Genomic DNA, 23,581 nt, shown 5'->3' with positions numbered 1-23,581 from the left:
AGTTAAAGACGACGCATGAACTGTTGCGGCGATGGCATAGTGCTCTCGTGCAATGGCCAGCGAAGCGCATCTGTTCGCGCCACCGCGTATTCAAAACCCAGTAGCAGCAATATTTATTTTATTTCTTCAGGTTCGCCATGGTCCCCCTCATTCAAAGTCTCGTTCATTTCCCGCAGTTTCTCGCATCACGTGACGAACTCAAAGATGCTGAAGTGGGTAAGTTGGAGAGGATGCATGTTTGAAAAAACCGGCGGAAACTCGAATCAGCGAATTCTGGCTTGCTGCAAGCAATTCAACGATGCTCTCGAGCCAACTTTCTGAAAAGCACGATCTGAGGGGAATTATTAGGACTAGTTCTAGCTGAAAAGCGTTTAGGCGCGAATTGATGCCGAAGGATGAGGCTCAGGGGTGATATTGTGAATGCTTTGGGGGCTTTTTTTTTCTGCAAAGCACATAACGCATAATTACTTGATCCGCTGGAACCCATTCAACATTTTTGCATGCAATTATTGGCAAGGTTTTCCCCAGAGGGACAACTCTAAATGATTTCAGCGACTACGGCATTCGTGAAAGCTTAGTATGCGATACAGCAAACTTTTTCTCGCAAATTTAATAAGCTGTACGACAGAGAGTTGGCTGCTTATGCTCACCTTCAAAACGCAGGAAGCCATTTTGCAAAGATAACTGCCGGAATCAAAGTTAACTAGACAGACAGCTTGGCTAGTGTTGAGGAAAATCAAGCTTCGCGCTCTCCAAAACGAGGGTCGGCATGGTGACTTGACTCCGTGTGAGGGCACTTTTGGTGGAATGGGTTGGAAATAATTATTAAGCCCCACGTTTTTCCTCGCCACACTGCACCGCTACTCGTCGGCATTAACGCAACCAGTAGTTTACAGTGTGAGGTGCGTTACTCGTGCGATGACTTAGGTCTATAGCTGTGGTGGGGCGGCTACACCTAGTGTCGTGTCGAGTTCACGCACGTCTCGTGATCGCTGACTACACCCCTGCTACTGCTTATTCGGCCTTTGCGGTATCGGTGTTATGGGGTCAGGCAGGTGTGAATAACATTGCCATCTCAGCACCTGCGAAAATTACTACACATCCGTTTGTGGTGCACTACTGTACACTGCCGCGTGCTCTAGCAACGGCGGTGGCTGCGCAGGTGCCGCATATGGTTGGTGACAGCTGAAGAACGGCCTTTGGTCTCACTCAGACCGTCACCAGCTGCCATTCTCTGCCGTAGTGCTTGGTGCTCTTTCGTAGGCGACGAAAATCTGCTCGTTATGTCCCGCATGCTTTCCGTTACGGACGTCCTTACGAAGATTGTGGACATTTGCGCTGGTTGGTAGATTCGATTTAAAGTACATCCTAGCATTCGCTAGTACATTATTGGAGCTCGAAACAGATTAGGAGACATAGGAAGGCGCTGCGTCGTTATGTACAGGGCTTTGTTTGTTCTCCCTTCTTTTTTTGTTTTACTGTTTGCTGTGCTGTTAATTCCCTTTGCGAAGGATGACGTGATGTTATAGGCTCAATGGTGAATGGCTCGGTGTCCTTTGTGCAAACCCTGCGAGCTTCCTAGCTTCGCCAGGTCGGTCAGTGAAGTTACATTATCATGAAGTGAAGTTAAATTGTCATGAACAGCGCAAAGATTCATACACAACAGCAGACACCCCGGCAGTTCTTCCGAGTCTCCCCCTGTGACTGACCTTTTGCGGTTGTTTTTAGCAATCAAAGCCAGCTAGGCCAATGCCCTTCTTAGAATACACAAAACACATTTCTAGGAAAATACAACACAGGATTTCACGAAATATAGGAAGAGTGAGAGTTGGTAACCAGTGATGAAAATTACGTATAGTTCACTTCTCAACTAATGATGCTCGTATGAAACCATTGGGAGGTAATCGTGCTGCAAGAACACCCGAGTGTAATCAGCATGTAAAGTGTGGTGCGCACCACGGCAGACAAGCAATACAGAAGAACTGATTGTGACCACTGCAGTTTTTTCCTCTGCTGCGCGATGTGACAAAAATTAACATCCTGTTATAAGAATGGTCAGCCATCATTTCTAAGAAAGAGAGCGCAATACCCACGTAATTATGCTCCATTGCAATTCGACCGCCACGGCCGGGATCGAATCCATCTGTGGCGGTAAAATTTCAAAGGTGAAATTCTAGAAGCCCGTGTACTGTGCGATGCTCAGTGCACGTTAAATATCCCCAGGTGGTCGAAATTTCCGGAGCCCTCCACTACGGCGTCTCTTACAGCCATAGTCGCTTTGGGACGTGAAACTCCAATAAACCGACCTTAATAGTCTTAGGTAGTTTTTCTTGTCTTTCGCTGTTGCATTTTGCCATCATCGCTATCATGAACGCTAAAGTCTACACATAGCACTGATAGCGGCGCCATGAACGGTAACCAGAGCTTCTATACAAACAGAAGCGCCAAAAGCAAGTGATGGGCTCTTCACAAAGTATTGTTGAGCAGCGCAAACACAGTTATGTAATCTCGCCTTGCAGCTATAATGCTGGATGAGAAAAGAAGGAAATGATATTTAATAGAGTATGTTTGACTTTTTGCTGCGTTAACAAGATTTTCGAGCGTGACTTATGACTACAGCACCCTAAAAACGTCACATAAAACTTTCCTTTATATTCTTAGTGATTAAGCGAAATTTTATATCACGTTTTCAAGGTGCACTAGTCATGAAGTCACGCTCGGAAATCTGCTTAAAGCAGCAAAAGTAAGAGATACTCTATTAAATATCACTGCCTTCTTTTCTCATCCGGCATTATAGTTGCAAGGCGAGATTACACAACTGTGTTTTCGCTACTCACGAATACTTTGTGACGAGCCTATCACTTTCTTTCGGCGCTGCGGTTTGTAGAACATACTTTACTAATCATTTTTCTAGGTTTGTTCCTCATTTTATGTTGCTACACTATATCGGGTTACACTTTTCCTAGCGCATTTCCTGCCGCTGGCATGAATACATCGGATGACACGCATAAAGGCATGAGTCCTTTGTTATCCTGGTGCTCTGGCGGTTTCGCATCCTTAGCGGTGCATTAAGACGCTCGTTTTGCTTGCGCTGGGAGGTTCCCATTTTCTCACTTTTTGAAAAGTAACTCTCTCCAGCCCCCACCGTGCCAAATGGCGAAGTTCTTGGTGTGACAAAAACTACTTTGAAAGCAGTGTCGTTTGCAGTGCGTTTGATGCGAACAGTCGAATACGGGCTTCGTGCATAGAGCTGCTTCCCCGATGGATGCAAGGCCGGAATGGCTCAACTTCTGGCACCTAATAAACGAAAGAGCGAACTTGAATTAATCCATAACGTGGGATCTAACATTCACTTAATAGAATTCACTACCTGATTACTGAAGCTACCAAGTAATTCGTAACAAAATGAACTGCTGTGAGAGTTCGTCTGACGTCATGGCACACAGAAGCTCTGTGGAGGGCCTTTTTTCTTTGTTCGTCTGCATGAGGCAGGACAGTTTCACCATCACAAAAATTCCTGATACGCTCTGTCTGCAACTGCACCAGAAAAAAAAAGCAACGGCGCTTATTTTCTTAAGGAAAGCTCTGCCCAAGTATCCGTCAAGAAGTATGGGAAGCTGCTCGTAATGTCATGCATGAGCACACACTTTATATTTACTTGAAGACCATCCATGGAAGATCACGAATACGAATGTCAACTAAGCCGGAAAAGAACAAAGGCGTAGCTGGCCACGCCTGAAGCTCTACCCTGGTGTTCAAAGGAAGAAACCGTCCAGCTGGCACGAATAGATAACGCCACTGGGTGAGATCTAAGCGCAGCGAAAGAGCCTAGCGCTCAAATAAGCAATCGGTGGAACCCGCTGGCAAAGAAAATAAGCAATATTTATTTAGATAATTATATTGTTGGTAAAAAACGCCACATTAACCACCCAAAGGGCTCAGTAGCACTGGCACGCATCCGCTGAGCTTAGTATCGGGGAATTCAACCCGGTAGTAGCAGATTAATTTCAGCTGAGATATTATGCACAAACGCCTGTGCGCTGTGATTGAGATGCATGTTAATGAATGATATGGGGTCAAACTCACCCAGAGCTGTGCTTCGATGCTTACAGTACTGCTGTATGAAAAAAATACATAAATTAAAAGCAAATAAAGTAAATGAATCAATTATTCATGAGTTGTAGCGGTACTCTGGCTTGAAAAGGATTACAGCCGTATACATCTTGCCTTCTTTCACGCATAATGGTAGTCAATACCCCGCCATCAACTGCTGCTACAAAAGGAAAGGAAAACACACTGAACGGTGCACTTCTGCCACTGGGATGTTCACAACGTTCAAAGCACATGGCTGAAAACTATTCCGTCTGCTTCGTAACGGATCATCTGGGCAAAAAGAAAAACATTTTTAAACAAAGCTTTAAAAGAGAGCCTTACCTCTTACGTAGGTTTTAATGACTTTTTCAACTTTATAGAGAAATTTATTTAGCGCATACCTTTGGACGAGTTGGTGTCTTGTTGTTGTTTTTTTATAGACGTCAAAAGAAAACGGCAGACAAAGAGCACATGAGACACGCATGCATGCGCTTAGAGAAATTTAGGATTTCTTTTTCTTGACAAACTAGTCAGTCCACTACAAATAACAGGCTGACTCTAGGCGTTGGGTGATGTGGAATATGAAAGTGCTCGGAATGCAAGTGGTCGCTAGAAACACAGCACTCATTAAGCTTAAAATAATTGCTAAAATTGTGCGCCTATCTTAGACGCTATGTGTACCAGGCGCTGACACTGGAAACTACAGGCCAGTGGACCCTTGAGTTGTGTATATTTCCACGCCATCTCTAACACTGTATCAATCTATTACACCCTAAAGATAAAACACCATTAACTGAATTCATAGTAGGCGAACAGCGCAGCAGCGGTGGGACATAGACAAGACAAGCGCTGACTAAAAAACAAATTAAGGACGCAAAGGTTGATATATATAACTCTATATCTATCTACCTTTGCATCTTTCAATAAACTCACTAAACTTCAATAAACTCTACATGCCCCGCCACTGTTGCCATGTTCCCCTTCAATGAATGCATACCAACTCGTCCAAATTTCTGCTTTGCTCAGTCATTAACTGGGTATGGTTTACGCCCCCACTGATGCGATGCAGGCAAAAATGGGTGGAGCTTTTCTTTACCTGGACGTTTCACGGCGAGAGAAACTTCTTTTTTGCCCGCTGTGCTAATTTCAATGCGCGCAAAACCCACCACTTACGTTTCCCTTCAGCGAGCCGCAACGTTTTTCAAACTTTTTTGTCTCATAATCACCTCTGATTTGCAACAAAAGCTCATTTCAACCTTGGCTTAACAAAACTCCGCCAAGAAAGGGAAGTGCCTGGCTCTTATACCCTTACCCTAAAAAACACATTGTTTTTTTTTTCTATGCTTATACTAATGAAGGAGCGAGCACGGCGTGTCCTTTAAGAGAATATTCTGCTCATGGCTCTCGACTTTCCGGCTGCTACGAAAATAGATGGCTGCGTAGAAATCCAGCCCGAAGGGTCCGGCAGATGTGTCGTCTGAACGGTGAATAAGAGAAGCCCGATTGCTCGGCATACCGGTGCACCTCTTCTACGGCTTCTGTCTTGCCTTCTGGAAGCAAGCGAAATGGTTTGTAGCGGCGTGAAAGGTTGGGGAGGAAACTCAGGTGCCCAACTAAGATGGCAAAGACAGCCGACGTAAAGAAAAGCGAAAGGAAAAAAAAGTTTGATGTCTTCTACATCAAACAGGCTAAGGCATCGGCTTCTCAGGGGTGCCGGCGGCAGAAGTGATACGACAGGAGACAGCCGGAAACAGAGGGCGACGGTGGCGGATCGCAAGAATGAAATCTCTGGGGTATAAAGGCATACAAGGTTGCCAAACAGGTTCACCTCTATAGCGTCAGCGTCTATTCAGTCTGAAGCCCCATGTAGGTCCTGTGCTTTGGCATCACTATGCGGTAGATCATGTCTGAATCTAACATGTGTTCTCAGAACGAGGCCCAAGACCTTTAGACATCGACAATGCGCCATGTCTCTTCCTTAGTCTCTTGTATCTGTTTCAGCCTTGTACTTTATTTTCTCCTCGAGGTCACTCCAGAGGCTCTTCCGTGGCTGAAATCTGAACTTTGCTGAAGTCGTGTGCATATGGCGTTGCAAAGTGAGATGTTTATTCTTATTTGTTTTGCGGGTCGACATCGGCCAATCTTTGTACGTTAAGCTTGTTAGCACAAGAAGAAAACATCATGATCATGTGAATGCCGTGGCTGTAGAAGGGTACATTTTTGAGCTAAAGGACAGTCTACGTAAGTATTTTTTTGTCATTATTTGGCTTCTTCACAGGTATAAATAAATTTCAGGATGAACCATGGCAGGAACCCATACAGCGGTGTATAGCGCAGTAGTGCTCGTACATCTCTGCTAAATGAAGCAAAGCGACCCGCGATCGCGAAGAATAATGTTTCATGACCGTGGCAATCCACCCTGAGGGAGGGTGGAGGTTACAGATCAATTTTTATATGCAGTTCTTAAGCGCTCTGGGCTTTCTGCATGTTTAGTCTTATGTAGCTAGCATCATATTCCATCTCATTTGTGGCTAATCTCATCAAGCCCCTCTTTCTTTCACACGAGTTCAAAAGAAGAACACAACTTTCGCTTTCAGGTTGCCCTCGTACGCCGAGCCGAAAAATTCTCCTATTGCCGATTAGTGGGCGCAGAATAATGCTATAAACGCAAGGTGATATAACTGGCTGTATATTTCCTGCCTTTTATTCTTCCTCGAAATGGATCTGGCTACCAGGTTCTTTTCTTGAAATCAAACACACCTTTCCATCTCGCTTTTTTTATCTAGCTAATGCCTCATTTCAGGCACACACCCTCCGTGTTTTCTTTATTTTTAAAAAATAATGGTCCACCGTTGAAGTAATAATTCCTAGGAAATCAAAATTGTTCCAATAAAACCCAGTACAAGAAGCACAAGCTGCCAGTACCAGGTGTTTAATGCCTCGGCACGGAAAAACAAGACCTCTCTTTGGAGATTATTGAAGACAAATGTGAACTATTTCCCTCCGATAGCAAAAGCTAACAAAACTGCTATTCGCATGCGGTCAACGTCTTGTCACGCACACACACTGAACACACGAACCTGAAAATGAATTGATCACTCAAATTAATCGCTCCTGGCTGCGGTAACACCGTCCTCTCCGTGACGTACGTAGACTTGCCTCGGGCTCGACCATCGCTCGCTGATTGAGCGCCCGCCAGAAGGTAGTGCACTCAGGCAAAGTGGAAACTTGGGCTAAGGGGCTCGCCGTTGTCGGTGAGCACAAGGTTCGGCAAACACCTTTGGTGTCATTGTACTTCGGAGAGACTCTATGTTTCTGAAAGAAATCGTTCCGCAGGCATTCAGTGTTATCAGGTGGACACCTATGTACGTGAAACGCAGTTCTGCAATACTGCACGAATGAATAGGAATTGAAATTTAAAATCAGCACAGCACCGCTGACTGGCAAGTGACTTGACGCAGTGCCCATATATAGACTGCACAAGTGTGTGAGTAAAAATAATTACTATAAAAGGACGAGAAGCATTATAAACCTCTGAATCTCGCCTTCTCTGAACTTGACAGCTTTGGTTTCCCTTACTATGAGTAATAAGGAAAGGCGCATTAAAAATGGCCAGTAAACTACCTAGCTTGGGTTGTCGCTGGTCACCGACATGTGCACTGCCGTGTCGAGAACTCCAGTATTAAATTAAGATGTCACTTTTCACTCATCTGCTAATTGTGTTGTTGCTTCTGAACTAAAACTGAAAATGACTTCAGCTTATTAAATATACAGAACAAAACATTTCATAGCACCCTCGATAGACGACACAGTGCAGACTGGTGGCACCGCCTGCTACTGTATCTTCAATAATTGCACCGCTGCGCACAGGGCTCGATATACCGAGGGCCTCTTTGCCATACATTAAGTTCAGGATAACTCCGGTGCAAGTTTATGGTTTGGTTTATGGTTTCTAGGATTTGGCATTCCAAAGCGACTCAGGCTATGAGGGACTCCGTAGTGGTGGACTCCGGATAATTTCGACCACCTTGATTCTTTTACGTCCAGTGACGCCACACAGTACACGAGCCTCTGACATTTCGCCTTCGTTGAAATTCGACCGTTGTGGCCGGTATCGAACCAGCGTCTTTCAGGTCAGCAGCCAAGCACCATAACCACTGAACCAACACGGCGGGCGGCGCAGGTTTATCAAAAATTTTATTAGAGAACGGGAAAAGTTGGCCTGTCACTCATATGTACAGAGTAATAATTGTATGAATGTCCGTAATGTGTTCTCTTTCACACAACGGCCACCTGTGCTTGCGGCAGCTTGAAAGGGTGCACCACAGTACCATGGACGTGAGTCGAAAGAGCTTTGCGGAATGGAGCGATTGCTAGTGAGGTTTGAAAGTTCCAGGAAAAGTGCGCGAGCACTACTACCTCTTTTCAGATATGACACGAATGACTACATTTTTCGAGATCTGGTGGCTAATAGTAGCTGCCTGCCAGACTACTTCATGTCCCACATTATCTTTGTTGTTTTGCCTGAGTGTACGGGTTCTTTGTAACGACTCGCTTAATTTTACATTTGCTGACCAGAAACACGGTGGTTCGATCCCAGCCACGGCGGTCTAATTTCGATGGAGGCAAAATTCTAGAGCACCGTTTACTGTGCGGTGTCAGTACACTTTAACGAACTCATGGTGGTAGAAATTTCAGGAGCCTTCACAACGGCGTCCCTCACCGCCTGAGTCGCTTTTAAACCTTAAACCTCCATAAACCATACAACGAACAATTTATTATTTTTCGTCTTTCCTTTCAGTCGCACTTCAAACACGCGCACTGTGAGTGTGCGTGTACGTAGGTGAAGGTGCTCGCGCGTGCAATAGAATCCAACAGTTTTTGTTTGTTATTTTTCCGCATTGGCCTTTCGGTTTCAATATTTAATCGGGCATGGATATCTGCAAATAATCTTTTGTTTCGAAATCATGTCGAAAAATTCAGTGCATTAAATTGTTAGCGCTCGTGAATGTCATATGTGTCCTTCCTTCTGTCCCTCGTCCTTTTTTTGCGCTAACTTCTTAAAAAACTGTCGCATTATTGATTACGAGGCTCAGAACTACTTTACATGAGCAATCTTGTTGTAGACGCCATCTGCATCCCAACAAAGTAAGAATCGGACTCTTCTGAACCGGAATCGCAACCAGCGCACATTCATACACACGGAAGCCCACAGGCACACATGAAAGAGCTATCACAAACCGTGCCCGACAAGTCAGTCCCAAGAGATGTGGTTTAGGCGATGTTTTAGCGCCTTCCAGAGGGGAGACTCTCACCGGAGCAGGAAAGTAGGCCTACGTTCCTCGCAGGCGCTTTTGGAACAATGCCCGTCTTTAGGACCTAATCCTGGTCGCAGCTGCAGGAAAAGGCATCTTCGCTGTTAGACGGCTGATTACATTTGTGCCGTTTATATGCGTTCGCTGCGGAAAGCATTTCGCACTCCACGGGTGTGTTTACACGAGCATCAGCAGCATCGTAAGCATTCACGGGCTGACCGACGCCCCAAGGGAAAGCTAAAGCGGCAGCGTTTATCGCCGCTCTGTTTGTATCCCATTCAGAGACTTAGGTCTTGAGCTGCGCCGCCATTTGCCGCGTCTATTAGAGGTGGTCGTCGGGGGATACAGCGCTAAGCTTCATGTATAACGGTAAATAACTTTGGGTCCGAAACATTTGTTCTCTGGGGCACCGAAAAATCTCCGGTATTTGCCACTGGCATTGAACATTCTGCTAATAGCGTCAATCCATTCGGACTTGACGCACTAACAACATACGGGCATCACGGCTGGCTCACAAATCCGAGATATCTTACCTGACGTGCTTAACCGACGACCATTAACGCTAGAGGAAGAAAATTGTCACAGCAATAAGGGCACACTTTAAAATTTCAGAACAATAAAGAGAGCCAGCATCCTGATTCCGTTAGTTGGCAGAGTACATTGGTAAATGATGTTATGCCCATGAGTTGCCAAAGCGAGACAGGTCAAGGAAGAAAAACAACGCAGCATAACTTACGTGCGGCCCTGAAAGCATGCAACAGCTACGGGGCTCTTCAGTTCGCTGTTCGGAAATCGTCGTTTCCTCCAAAACCATTTCTGCAAGCACGGCTTGTTTAGTCTTGGTTTGGACATTGATATAAGCGCCTAAGGATTTTCTCAACTCGAATGAGTTATAACAAAATTACTGCAGCGTGTTGCTGGCACCGTGATTGGAGTAGATCGCCAACCGTCGCTTTCTGCTGCTTGCTGAGATGCGGAAGTGAGTTGTCGTTGTTTGACACAGTGATACAATATCGCAATCTGCGATGTTCTTTACACGTGGTTGTTTCCTTTTCGCTTGTCTGGACACGCGAAAACAATTTTCGTAGTACACTGCTGTTCACTTGGAGCGACCGTTGAGCTTGGTAAAGAACCCGACGCTCTGTCGGTTAAACTCGCGTTCAAACCATTTGCTCTGCTTTATGTACACGCGTAGTTTACCCCAACACAGCACGCGTTGCCCGTTAGCGCTCGTGCCTAACGGGACAGAAAACACACGCGGTTTCGCTTCGCTGCTTGATTAATCACGTTCGGCAGCCATGCCTTCCCTTCCAACTTCCCGCTGTGCCGAGCAGCGACCGTTACCCATAGGTTCCGCTTCACACTGTACACAAGCAACTACGTTTCTGGCTTGATTTACGGGGGCTATTAGATTTGGTTTCATTTGATTTGATCTGAATTATGTCAACTGCGGCAACACATAATCTGCTTTTCATAAGTCTTTAGCGGTAGGTGGGCTAGTTGCATGAGTTTTCAACATGCTTCACCTGTCTGTAAGCATTGTCCACTGCCATAGAATTAAAATTCGGTTTTCACCTAACTAAACTTCATTCTCGTACCTATATAATAACCTATATAGGTTATTAGCCGAGGCACGGCGATGCGTAGTTTTAAAGGTCTCTGAGGCCATTTAGAAGCACGTAAATAAAAAAAAATTATTGGTGTCTGAGATCTCGCAAAGTTACAACAGAAAGGTAAAAGGACCGCAGACCTTTTGCTCTGCTAGTGCACGTTTTCGTTTTCTCCACCCAGAAGCAGTTAATTACCCCATAATTGAGACTGAATGAGAACTCTGCCTCAGGAAAAATCAATGGCAAGGTTTTCTCCACGGTGACACAGCGGTTTCAGTGTGTGTTCTCTGTTTCTTTTTACAGGGTGCGAGCCGGCTTTACGTGCCTGCTTAGCAACGTCAATTTTTCGATTCAATTTAGAAGCGCATATTTGTGTTCTCGCATATGGCAGCCCACGTTTTTGCTTCCGCCGGGAACTATAACTCCCATGTGTTCTAAAGCAGTGAGTCGAAGCATTCCTCCACATTTTATTTAGGTAATGTCCACCTTCCGTTACAAGCTTTGTATCATCTCTTTCCTTGCTTTTCCCGGAAACTCGGGCACTTAACTGCTGTTCATAAGCTGCTAGCTTTGTTAGAAAAAAAAATCTCTTTGCTGTGTGTACCGTTCGACTCGGAAATAAAATTTTTGGGACTTACTGGGGACTTACTGTCTCACAGTTTGGGGAACGACGACCCAGCACAACATATCCAAACTAATAACAGTACAAAAGCGGGCAATTAGACTCATAGCAAACGTATCGAGGCAGACCCACACACATCCATACTTCATTAAATTTGGCATTCTAAAGTTCACTTCTTTGTTTCCTTTCAGATTGCTATCAATGTACAAAACTGCGGTTTTTACTAACAATGAAACCACTCTCTCACTTCTAAAAATGTCTCGCTATTCAACCGTCTACGATACCCGCTCTCATTTTCCTTGGTCACTGCCTCCTTGTCGGACCAAATACGGTATGCAATCTTTATCGTTTATTCTGTCGAAATACCTAAACATTTTAGAAAATAACAACATATCGCTAAAATTCATCACGGTAAAGAGCCTAAAAACCATTTTGTGTCTTTTTGAAGACGTTTAATTACAACTTATTCCGAACTGTGATTAAAGCTGTAACACGTGTGAATTCTGCTGTTGTACACCAGGTTGATGTGATGCTTTTGGTTTTTTGAGTATTTATGACGCTTTTTGTTGTGATCATGATACTAATGTTTAAGTGCCACTGTAGATATTATATTCATGTTGATACTTTATTTCTTGTTTTCGAGTGCCTCACCTGTAGCTGTCTTGTAAACTAACAACTGAGGCAATACGTTGCCTCAGCAGTGTGGGCGCAGGGTGCCTCTCACGCTGCATTCAAGCAGCTTTTTTCCCTGCGTCCTCTCTCTCCCAGTAATACTTGTACTTGTACCACTGTAATACTTGTAATACTGTAATACTGTAAGTAATACTTGTACCACTGAGAGCGAGAAATAAACTTCAACTTCAACAACTTCAAAGGAAGTAACACGGCATCTCGGGCTGCTATTGGCGATATTTTATCCTTTTTTTTTTTGTCTACAGTCGCCCGGATTAATCCTACCTTTTTTTTGCTCCCGAACTTGTAGATAGGCTGTTGAGCTAAGGAGAAATTCGACGTACGAAGGAAATATCTACACGTACAGTTTAGCACAAAACTCCAGCGGAAGGCTGCCCTTAGGCTCTTAGCGTTTTAAAAGTGCCTTCGGAAAAACAAGGCGTGGTCATGAATTAAGAACGAAACAATTTTAATAAAGTTTAATGCTAATTTTTCTCGGAGACACTGACTTTTCACTCCATTCTCTGTTGCAGTCAGCTTCCACACTTTCGCTAAGAATTCTCACAAAGAATTTCAGGTTTTTTGGATAATACCAAAACAGGATGTTCTTGTTGCTGTTTCCCTCTTTCGCAAGTGATCTGTTGTAACCGAAATATTGCTTTATTGAGTTAGAGCACAGGAACCTTTTTCAGTACGCGGTCTTTCGCAAGTTATTGACACCAGAGACAAGCCAAGTTGTGGCACGCGTGATTGCCGCCTGTTTAAGATTTTAAAACCTAATAATACGAAAGGTGCAGAATATTGAGTGAGGTTGTAAAGGACAGAAAGTAGACTGAGGTTGAAAGTAACCTCGCCCGCACCAAAAAAAATGCCAAGAATTCTGTTCAAACTTCTAGAGGAACCTTCACTTCTTGCTAAACACTTCCCTATTTTCAGTTATTTTGGTCGCCTTATCCAACAAACGTCACATTTAGGTTTACAAGTTAGCCGCAATTTGCGATACATCTATTCATTATCATTTCACCGATACGGCTCCTCGACGGCCTATGCATCAACAGAGAGGTACAGTTACACCTGTGTTGGGAAATAAAAGAATAGAGAGTTTCAGTCACTTCGATTACTTTTTCGTTTTGCTTCCAGGAATGTATTATTACGACTCGTTCTTGCGATACTCAAGCTCTCGCGTATTGCTGACTGTCTTTTATTCAATAACCAGTTTCTGTTTGCTCTTAGGTTGCTTCCAAAGACAATGATCCGCTCAATGTTACGCCCTGATGTAATCAGTAATGGCGCAACACCTTTAGCCCTCATGCTTGCGGCAGTTTACTCAAGCCGTTTATCGATTATGCAAAGATCGCAGTGTAGTAGCAGACAGCGCAGCCTCCTTGTGGGCAAAATAAGCAGTTGCTGCAAAAGGTGTCACATAGCATATGAAGGAACATGTCCAACTTCAGCCTATTCAGTACAACTCTACAGCGTATAATTCGGTATCTTCGTTTCCGGCTAAACCCGAACACTCTGAAACGCACTTCTCGATAAATTTTTATTCTGAATGCAGATTTATAAGACAACGAAATAGGCTACTGCTCTTCAATCCCGAAGACCTAACATGCATTTTGAAAAGGCAAAAAAACAGCGCAGCGATGACGAACAAGAAAGAAGAAAGAAGAAGAACCTTCGTTGCGCTATTTTTTACCTCTTCAATATGCACCAATTCGCTCAGTTTTCGGTTCCTAACATGCATGTCTCACCGCACGATTAATCGTCTGGATGAACATGCTTCAGGAATCAGAAGGTAAAGGAATGCGAGATGCATTAGAGTTGGTGGAAATGGGCACAAATCAGCAGGTCTACCTTGCTGTGGCTTAGAAGGATGCCGCAATGCAGAATGCGCCACTAGGTTTTCAGTTATATTAATACGAGGACTCTATATAAGGGGAAGCCTTTTTAACAGCGGTGTGCAAAAAGTTCTCGCCCAATTAGGTCCATACCGACCTGTCCGAAGGTTCGCGTCCGTTAAGAAAGTAAACTGCTGCCATGAATAAAAAAAAAAACAAGTAGGTTGAAGGGAAACAAAAATAGCTACTAAATAAGACACAAAAATAGTACAAGGAACACAGAAACACATAGCGTTCTATTGCACGTAGAGGTGACCTTCGGATCCAAGAACATAAACTACGCAGGCAACCTACAAGAAATTAATCGAGGGCTAATCCTACTTACCCGGTGAGCTTCTTCTTGCCTACATTATCTGAAGCACCTGATGGCATGGATTACTGGGCAAGTTCCAATAGCTTAGGCTGGAAAGAAACTCTGACGTTCTAGTTAGCCGGGCAACAGGTAAATGTTCTTGACGTCTAACGGCTTTACCTAGCTTATCGGAGAAGTAGTTTGCACATTTAGGAAAAATCAGGCAGGGTTTGTATTACCATCAAGCTATGCAAGAAGCAAAATCTCCTTGTCTCAAAAGCCGCCGGAAGGAAGCTGCCTTCCACTTCCCCCCTCCCCCCTTTTTTTCCTTAATCGTGCTATAAGAGCGCGTTTTCCCCTTGTGCGTTTTATTCAGTTTATAATCTGGTAAGCTGCCCTGTGCATAAAGGTACCTTGACACAAGCTCGTACGTCATCGCTTGGTGTGCGAAGGCGTGCTTTATGTCTTTTAGTATGCCTTTTAAGAAACTTTCTATTTTACCAAGCTGTGAGAAGGAGGAGAGAGAACGAAAGCGGTACTGCGTTCTCTCCGCGTCCGAACCCATATCCCCCCCCCCCTCACCCCTCTCTCTCATGAATGCATGTACTTCCAGGTGCACTTGGAATGCATTACCGCGCATGCAACCTTGTTGAGTTAACACACTTTCTGTCTCACACACTCTCTTTAGTACAAGGCTAGATAAGAACAGCGCTCCATTTAAAAAATAAACAAGTAGGTTGGAGGGAAAGAAAAATAGGTTGATAATTTGCTTTTCTCTTTATTCCTTTCTATAAACACCTTTTCTTTCAACCTTGTTGTCTACCGTCATGGCAATGGATGCAGTCTTCTTTGAAATAAAAATTCCAGTAACTTCAGCGCGTTACCGAATCAGACTTCCAGAAACCTGCGCTTAGGCCACTCCCCACCTTTTTCCCCATGCATTCCTAGAGAATGCCCTCACTGTACGGCGCCTGTATGCGGACGTTTTAGTTAAATACGTGTCAAACTGACGGTTGCGCCATCTCTTCCAGAAGAAATACCTGTGCGGCTAGCTCTGTAAGAAAGTGCTTGCGCCATTGCTCTGTGAGGAGATTCGGATCACGCGGCACTTACAGCAGTGAGGACTTGGCTGACAGTTCAGCAGCCTAAATTGCCGATCCTTCTTGCTCGATGATTCAGGACACGTAGCTTTCGCTTGGACAGGGGCTGTTCCACCTTGGGACTTAGGCTTCTAGTGTATATTCTGGAGCTCCCTGTTTCCCACTATTTTTCATTTAGTCTCTGCCCTTTAACATTGAATCTGCAGAGCGTAGAAAGGAACAAAAATTAGGATGGGTGAGTACAGTAAATAAGAATAATATTGCTTGGCCCGCACCTAAATAATAACAGGCGGCAGCGTGGTGCTTAAGCACCACAACTCTATAGAAACGGACAGCTAGATGTGGCATGTGACGAAATATTCACACTATTTAACTATTTCACACAAGTTCGCCCCCTATTTCTCACTGTTTAAGAGTTAGAGCCGACTGCTCACCGACATGATCACATGCAGTTTCAGTAAAGAAAAAAGGCTGACGGTGGCAGTTATTCTCTCTCTTTGTGTCCGCCTAGTCGCTTATCCTGCGTGCGACAACGGCGTTCGTGCGCAGTTGCAGCTAACTGTCCTTTTTTTGAAAAGTTCAAAGGACAAGTACAATACCTTCTGATGCGAAGTTTGAGCGCCGCTCTGGTGGTGTCTCAGGCTTTGTAGGCTTATTGTTTTGTTTTTCTTGGTCGTCGGCACGTGTCGACAATATTTGTTCGATGTAGTATTAGTAGATGAAGAAGGCGATGTGCAATGCACCAGCGCGAGATTGTGTATCGTTGTCCAACGTTGCGTTGTCCGACGGAAGTATTAAGTGAAGAAGACGATGGTTTGGAATGCAAAACACGAAAGTCTGTTGCAGTTTAACACGAGGCGTGATCAGCTGTGGCGTTAGCCCAGGGTATTTATTCTACATGGTTATGTACAGAAAGGATATATATATATATATATATATATATATATATATATATATATATATATATATATATATATATATATATATATATATATATATATAAAGCTATTAAGGGGCGAAAGCCTTTAATGCCTCATACTGTCGTTAGCAGACGCGTCGGCAGGAGTGTCGACAGACGCGTCGGCAACCGTGTCGACAGACGCGTCGGCAGCCGTGTCGACAGACGCGTCGGCAGATTCGTCCACCTTTCGGCGTCACTGCTTAAAAGGCTCAAGGTTCCAGCATGAATAAAGGCGCATCTAGTGAATGCATGGGCTTCATAAATAAAATAAAAGGAGTAAAGTCAAGAAAAGGAAAATAAAAAGTAAAAATAAGAAAATAAGCAAAAATAAATACAAAATAAGAATAAGATGTGAAAATAAAATAAGAAACAATAAAATTAAGAATAGGAGCCAAAAATAAATTAAAAAGAAACTATGAAAAATAAAAATAAATAAATAAATAAATACAAACAGTGGGCAGGAAACGCTTTCGCCTTGCAGCACTTTAGAGAGCCAAAGGGCCCCCTGAGTTTTTACAGAGCATCTAAATAGGCGCTACGTGGCACAAACTTCATAGAAACATAAGAGAACTATAAGGCTGGCAAGGATATACAGCCCATCAGGAGACGAAACCAATCAGGTAAAAAGTACAGTTCTTTGTATTATGACCGTTACCTGCAGCAACATTCGGTTAAAATGAATTCTGGATGCAACAACAGGTTCAACGTTGCGGTCTTGCATGCGCGTTTTCCAAAGGCTATGAAGTCCAATCACAAGGATCATATCATAGGGTTTCGAGTCAGCCAAGTGCTCTCGTGCAGCAGCCAGCGGAGCTTATCTTTTCGCGCCGCCACGGATTCGAATCCAATGAACCCCCAATGTTTGCTTCTATTTATTTATTTATTTATTTGTTTGTTTGTTTGTTTGTTTGTTTGTTTGTTTGTTTGTTTGTTTGTTTGTTTGTTTGTTTGTTTGTTTGTTTGTTTGTTTGTTTGTTTGTTTGTTTGTTTGTTTGTTTGTTTGTTTGTTTGTTTGTTTGTTTGTTTGTTTGTTTGTTTGTTTGTTTGTTTGTTTGTTTGTTTGTTGTTTGGCTTGCTACACCTTGGCTTAGCGCCACCTACGAGCGGGCGCCTAAGAGCTGTGCTCTAAAAAACTACCCTCTCGCGACGCTCGCCTTGGCAATCATCTGTGTTAATGGTGTGCGGTACGATGTGGATATACGTATTTGTAGACAGTAACGTGAGACCAAGGGGCTATGCCACTTTTATATCGAGCTCAAAATCTCAAGTTGCATTCCCTGGCTGGGTCGCTGCAGTTCCTTCAAGGTGAGTTGTTGACACGCCCATCTCTTCAGATTTTGCAGCTTTAGCATACACATAACTAATCAAAACAAACCAAATTAACTCCATGAATCTATTCGCCAACTATCAGGATAACTTTATTATAATCGATTAGGAAATATACACGCATATTTAGTAAACACTGAATGACGTACTAGAGCCAACGGCTACACAGGACTCCTTCTGTTATACGACAGAAGAAAAATGTTAAAATGCTGTATGACCTACTTCTGCATGTTGTTTCTTTGAGCCCACATTTGTAACTAAATAAAACTGACTCTGGCTAAACACTGATTCCGATTTTGTTGCTGATTTAGCACAAAAGTGACTGGTTCTACGAACATACGAAGCAGTAAAAGTGTACATCTTTGAGACAGAAACCGCTGCGTTCTTAGTTGTCAGTGGTCTGACTGAGCAGAGGTAATGTGGAGCAATTCACAGCGGTAACGTCAACCAATTCATTGAGGCATTGCAACTGAATGAGATGAGACGAACTGCGATGCTAAGCGTCGCTAGATTCACATCCTGCACTTCAAAGCAAGAAAACACAAACACGCGCGCGCACTCAAGCACTAGCATGCGTACACACACTAACCTAACCAGACGCCTTCAGAAAGCACGTCGCTTAGAATAGTGCCCGGAAACTACGCACGTAATCCTGTTATCTCCTATGCGCCTCTGGCAAGCAACAGCGTGACTGAATAGTATTCTGAGCGCAGTATCCAAGTGTTTACCCAAGACCGTCTGTGTTTTCTATTGGGGCCTGCAGTGTTTACACTGCTGAGAATAGTGCGATTTTTCGGCTTGGACGGAGCACTAAGAAACTCATCATTACGTAAGAACAAGAACGAAAACAGCGACAGATAGCGGCGGAGTCTTCGAAGAGAGCGGAAGGTGGTTAGAGGATTAAGATAAGACGAAAAACCTCTCCAAAAAGACATTAACACCGGAAGTCAGCCTGGGATCGCACAGTGCAATCGGGCATAGAATGCTTACGAAGCAACAGCGAGGCAGTTCGAATGCAGCCGCAGTCAAAAAACTACGTAGTTTGCATACCGAAAGTGTCTGCTCTTCCCACTTTTGCAGACTTTCGCACAGTGTCGTTCACAGAATACTGGTTTCATTTTGCCGCTGCTGGCCACCACTCTGGCGTTCTTAAGTCAGCCCTACAGCACGACTCAAAATGGACATTTTTTATTACTTTTGGTCTTTTTTGGTGTGCCGGTTCTAAATAACTATCCATAAAAGCCAAAAATAGGCACATTCCGCGTATAACATTTTATTAAAACGCTGCAGAAGCATTTTTCGAATGTAATCGTTTTTTTTTTTTCAAAAAAAATCTCGCAAGCAAGCAAGTTGAACAAGAGCATTGTTCTATGCATTGCATTTCTTGCTCACTGCACCCGTGCCAATATTTATTCTTATTAACAACTAATACGGTTGCAACGTAAATGCACTTATGTTTCCGAAGAAGTAAAACCTTTTGTTATACCGTTAATATTTAGACCACAGCAGTCACGGAAACACTGTGCAAAATGGCCAGTGGCCGACAAAGAGTGGAACCACCGCCTTAAAGAGGGATTACTTACTAGCGCTTTTCCCGTCTACCTTCATGTGCTGTGTGCTGTGTCTTCCGATATGCACTAATCCACTCTAATCCAACATTATTGAAAAACTCCAAGCAAGAGAGGAAGAGAAGAAGCAGCTGTCACTTGAAGGAGCTCAACATCCTCCTGCGTCAAGGCAAGCGAGATACCTCGCCAGTAAGTAGTCGCCGACAAAATTCAGGGGAAACGAAGAATTATCAATCAATCAATCACTTTATTTCAGCTTTCTTTAGAAAAACTGAGGGCGGCAAGAAAAACGCAGTCATTACGCTCGCTTGACAAGCCTCGCCACCCCTACAAAGAGGCAGTTTGGTAGCGACTATGATGGTTACTTTATGCGCTTGTACCAACAGAAGGTACACGGAAAGACAAGGCATGTAAATACTTGCATAAAAGAAAACTTTTTTTTTTCGTGGATAAGTAGTATTTCAGCAAAACATAAGAAAGTTTTACACAACATTTAAGGTTCAATGCAATAAAGTTGTATACATGGTTACATATACTGTGAGACCCAGCTTGCAAACACATTTCGAATAGCCGAGAAAGACATGCTGTGGCACAGTTCGTAAAATGGCTTGTTCAAGTATTTCGGAAGAATGTATTTTAGTGTGCAAAAGACATAGTTTGTTCTGCTCCGCGGTAATGAATAGATCATACGCTGTCATGTCGTATACGGTGTCCGATGTCGTCTAAGTGTCACAGTGCTAGAAAAAAATGTGTCGTCTTTGGCTATTATTTTTTTATAGAAGCATGCAAGCCTGTAATCGAACATTCTTGTTACGGATATTATTCTGTATTGCAGGTAGATAGGACGTGTCGGAGCATCATATGGTACATTAGCAATTACGCGAAGTACTCTTTTCTGCAAAACTAGAAGCTTCTGGATGTTGGATGCTGTGGTTCGTCCCTATACAAGGAAGCAATATGATACATAAGAATAAAAAAACGCATAGTACAGATTCAGTTTAGTTTTGGCGGGTAGAATATGTTTATTCCGCGAAATTATCCCAATATAATTGGAAAGGGATAGGCACACTTTTTTACGTGGGCGTCCCACGACATAGTAGCAGTAAATACCACTCCGAGTAATGTGAAGGTGTCCACGTACCCAATGGGAACGTGGTCGAAATAGAGTGGTGGCACACTGCCTATATGCTGCCCTTTCGGATGGAACAATAAAGCTTTAGTTTTTTGTTTGTTTATTGTTAATGAGATCAAAGATGACCAGTAAAATAATGATGACTAAACTGTATTTGCGGTGTTAGTTCTTTGATGTCAGGTGAGGACAAAAACAGACTAGTGTCGTCAGCATATATGATATACTTAACTAAATTACTGATGTTGCATACGTCATTAATATATATGTTGAATAGAAGCGGCCCCAGAAGGCTGCCCTGGGGCACGCCGTTTGTGATTGCTAACAAGTCCGAAGAGCAGTCATTTAAAGCGACACACTGGGGACGAGCACTGAAATACGATTGAATGAGACAGAAGGCGGGGCTACGTATACCATAATGGTCGAGTATTTTAAATAGAGTTTCGTGATTCAGTGCGTCGAACGTTTTGCTAAAGTCTACAAAGACGCCTAAGGTGAGGTGTGTAGCTTCGAAGTTATTTAATATCTATTCTTTTTAATCAAGCAGAGCATGCTCAGTTGATCTGTGCTTTGTGAATCCATTCTGACAGTTGGCTATTACACAGTGCTCCTGTAGAAAATTGTAGTAACGTCGGTGCATTATTCATTCTAGTCCCTTGGAGAAACACGGCAGTACAGACATTGGCCTGTAGTTTCCTAGAACGTTTTTATCGCCTTTTTTATAAATGACCACAACTTTGGCCACCTGCATGGCAGCGAGAAAACGTCCTGTGCGGAGCGCGGTATTGTAAATATGTGTGAGGCATGGCACGATCAAAGGCAGTACGTATTTTACAGGCAAACTTTGAATATCACATGGGTCCAGACATGTTGTGTTCTTTAATCTTTTTCACACTGAATAAACCTCAGCTTCGTCGGTTGGTTCAAGAAACATCGATTCGTTTAGCCTGTCGCCAAAAATCGAGACATAACTGGATTGTACTGACTGCTTCCAACTTCAATGAAATATTGGTTGAAGGTATTTGCAAGGGGCGGCCCAGCTATTTCCTTGCCATTCATAACTAGGCTCGCGAGGTCCTGATGTTGGTTATTTCGATTTAGCTGAATATTTAGCCGTTTCCACTTTTCTTTCGGGCGGTCGGAGAAATGCGCATTAGAGCGGAACAGGAAAGGGGCATCAGGAGGGAGAGAAGCATAAAAGATCAGGTGCGCTGCCTCTGTGTCCTTCTGTGATCGCGTCATATTCTGCCTTTTTTCATCCTTACGAAGAATAATTAAATAATAACTACATGTGACTCAACGTTCCGCAGACAAAAAGGTCTCAAGGGAACCCGTGCGTCTGCTCAGGACCACACTCATCTGGCTATTTCATGCCTTTTTCGATCGTCGTTATCCTAGGACACACATCACCGCAGATCAGCAAGCAGGGTCCAAGATCCGCAGGCAGGTATGTGTAGGCCCTTCAGTTTCTTTCTTATGTCCAGCATTTACAGAGTGGCAGTTCCTGAATTATGAATGCGCTGGGTTGGTACCTTTGAAAACTCACACTCAGGCAGTTGCGGTAATGTCATACTTCTCAAAAGTACCATCCCGAGGCTCTCTATAGCATCCGCTATCACGGCTCCCGCATATCGGTGATCCTTGCACTCCCAAACAAATAGTGTTTTCATGAATTCGGTTGCACGTGTCAATCTAAAGGTCCGGTGCGAAATACGACTGCAGCACAGGGAGCGCCGCCTGTCTGATAGATTCATTAGCATGCGTAAATAACGTACGGACCCAAAGCAATCAGAGCTCAGTACCTTAATATGGAAACAACTTGCTGCGCCATGCTTAATTACCGATCGAGAAAATGATTACGTTGCCGCTATACGAACAGAGTGAAAGAAATCTCATAATCTATAAATGAACGAACACATTTATTAAGGAAACATGTCCAGCATTCTCGGCCAAAAATTTTGAAAATTAGAAAATTGTGCGATACTTTTATAGAATTATTGAAGGGAATGGTTCATTTTCTTGATATGTGTCAAAATCTTTTTTTTAGAGTGCTTTCGTCGATCGCATCGAACATTTAAGACTGCCATAAAAAACCAATGAGGAACGCATTTGACGATAGCAAAAGCGCTAAACGAAAAAAAAAATACAAGGCTGCCGTCGGGTGATCTGCAGACACATTCACTGTTATAGTTAAATCTTACGTTATATGAAAAAACTCCATTCATAAACGGTTTCCTGCTCAAAAATGCTTCTCTCCGGAATTGTTGGGTATGGGAGGCGTCCTTGTACACTGATCTAGCAAGCTGCCCAAGAGCAAGATCTCAATGAATCCTAATTCACCGTCTATCATGATGTTGCAGAGAAAGGCGAGCAATGCATTCGCGTGCAATTTCGAGAAAAATAAACCAGTATATTCTCTTCAGCGCAGAATATCTTTCTCCTTTCCCCCTTCAATGTTCTAATCGTAGTTATCTGAATTCTAGCGAAGTGCTGTAACAAAGGGGTCTTGGCAGTCACTGAGAGAGCTAGCAGTAGACGAGTAGCATTGAGAAGCTTTAGCGTGCCGTCACGTCCCCATGACACGCGTAGTTCTAGTAGCAGAACAAAGAAACTTAAGTGCAATCAGGTGCTGCATACGCCGTCTGCTGCATACGAAAACGTCGATGTTCATAGTGCAATGCTTCATTGTTACCAAGAAAAAAAAGAAACGAAAACGCTGCCAGCCTGCAACCTCCTCGAAGTATAAAGCCATCAGCAAAGTCCATACATGAACCTTTAAGAAAGAAAAGCCAGCATCCTAACTAAAATCGTACAGCTTAAAATGCTACACGACCTCTCGTGTACATAAAAAAAAAATTGAGACTAAAATGACCCATATCATTCATTCACAATGCATAATTTACATGAACGAGATGGAACTTATGACATATTTGCATGCCCAGCACACAACTACACTCGCTGTCAAAGGTAAATTGAAGGTGACTTTGTCGAAAAAA

This window comes from Amblyomma mixtum, chromosome 1, assembly GCF_055824585.1.
Source record: "Amblyomma mixtum isolate Tamu chromosome 1, ASM5582458v1, whole genome shotgun sequence".
Lineage (NCBI taxonomy): Eukaryota > Metazoa > Arthropoda > Arachnida > Ixodida > Ixodidae > Amblyomma > Amblyomma mixtum.
Note: the sequence above shows the minus strand (reverse complement) of the source record.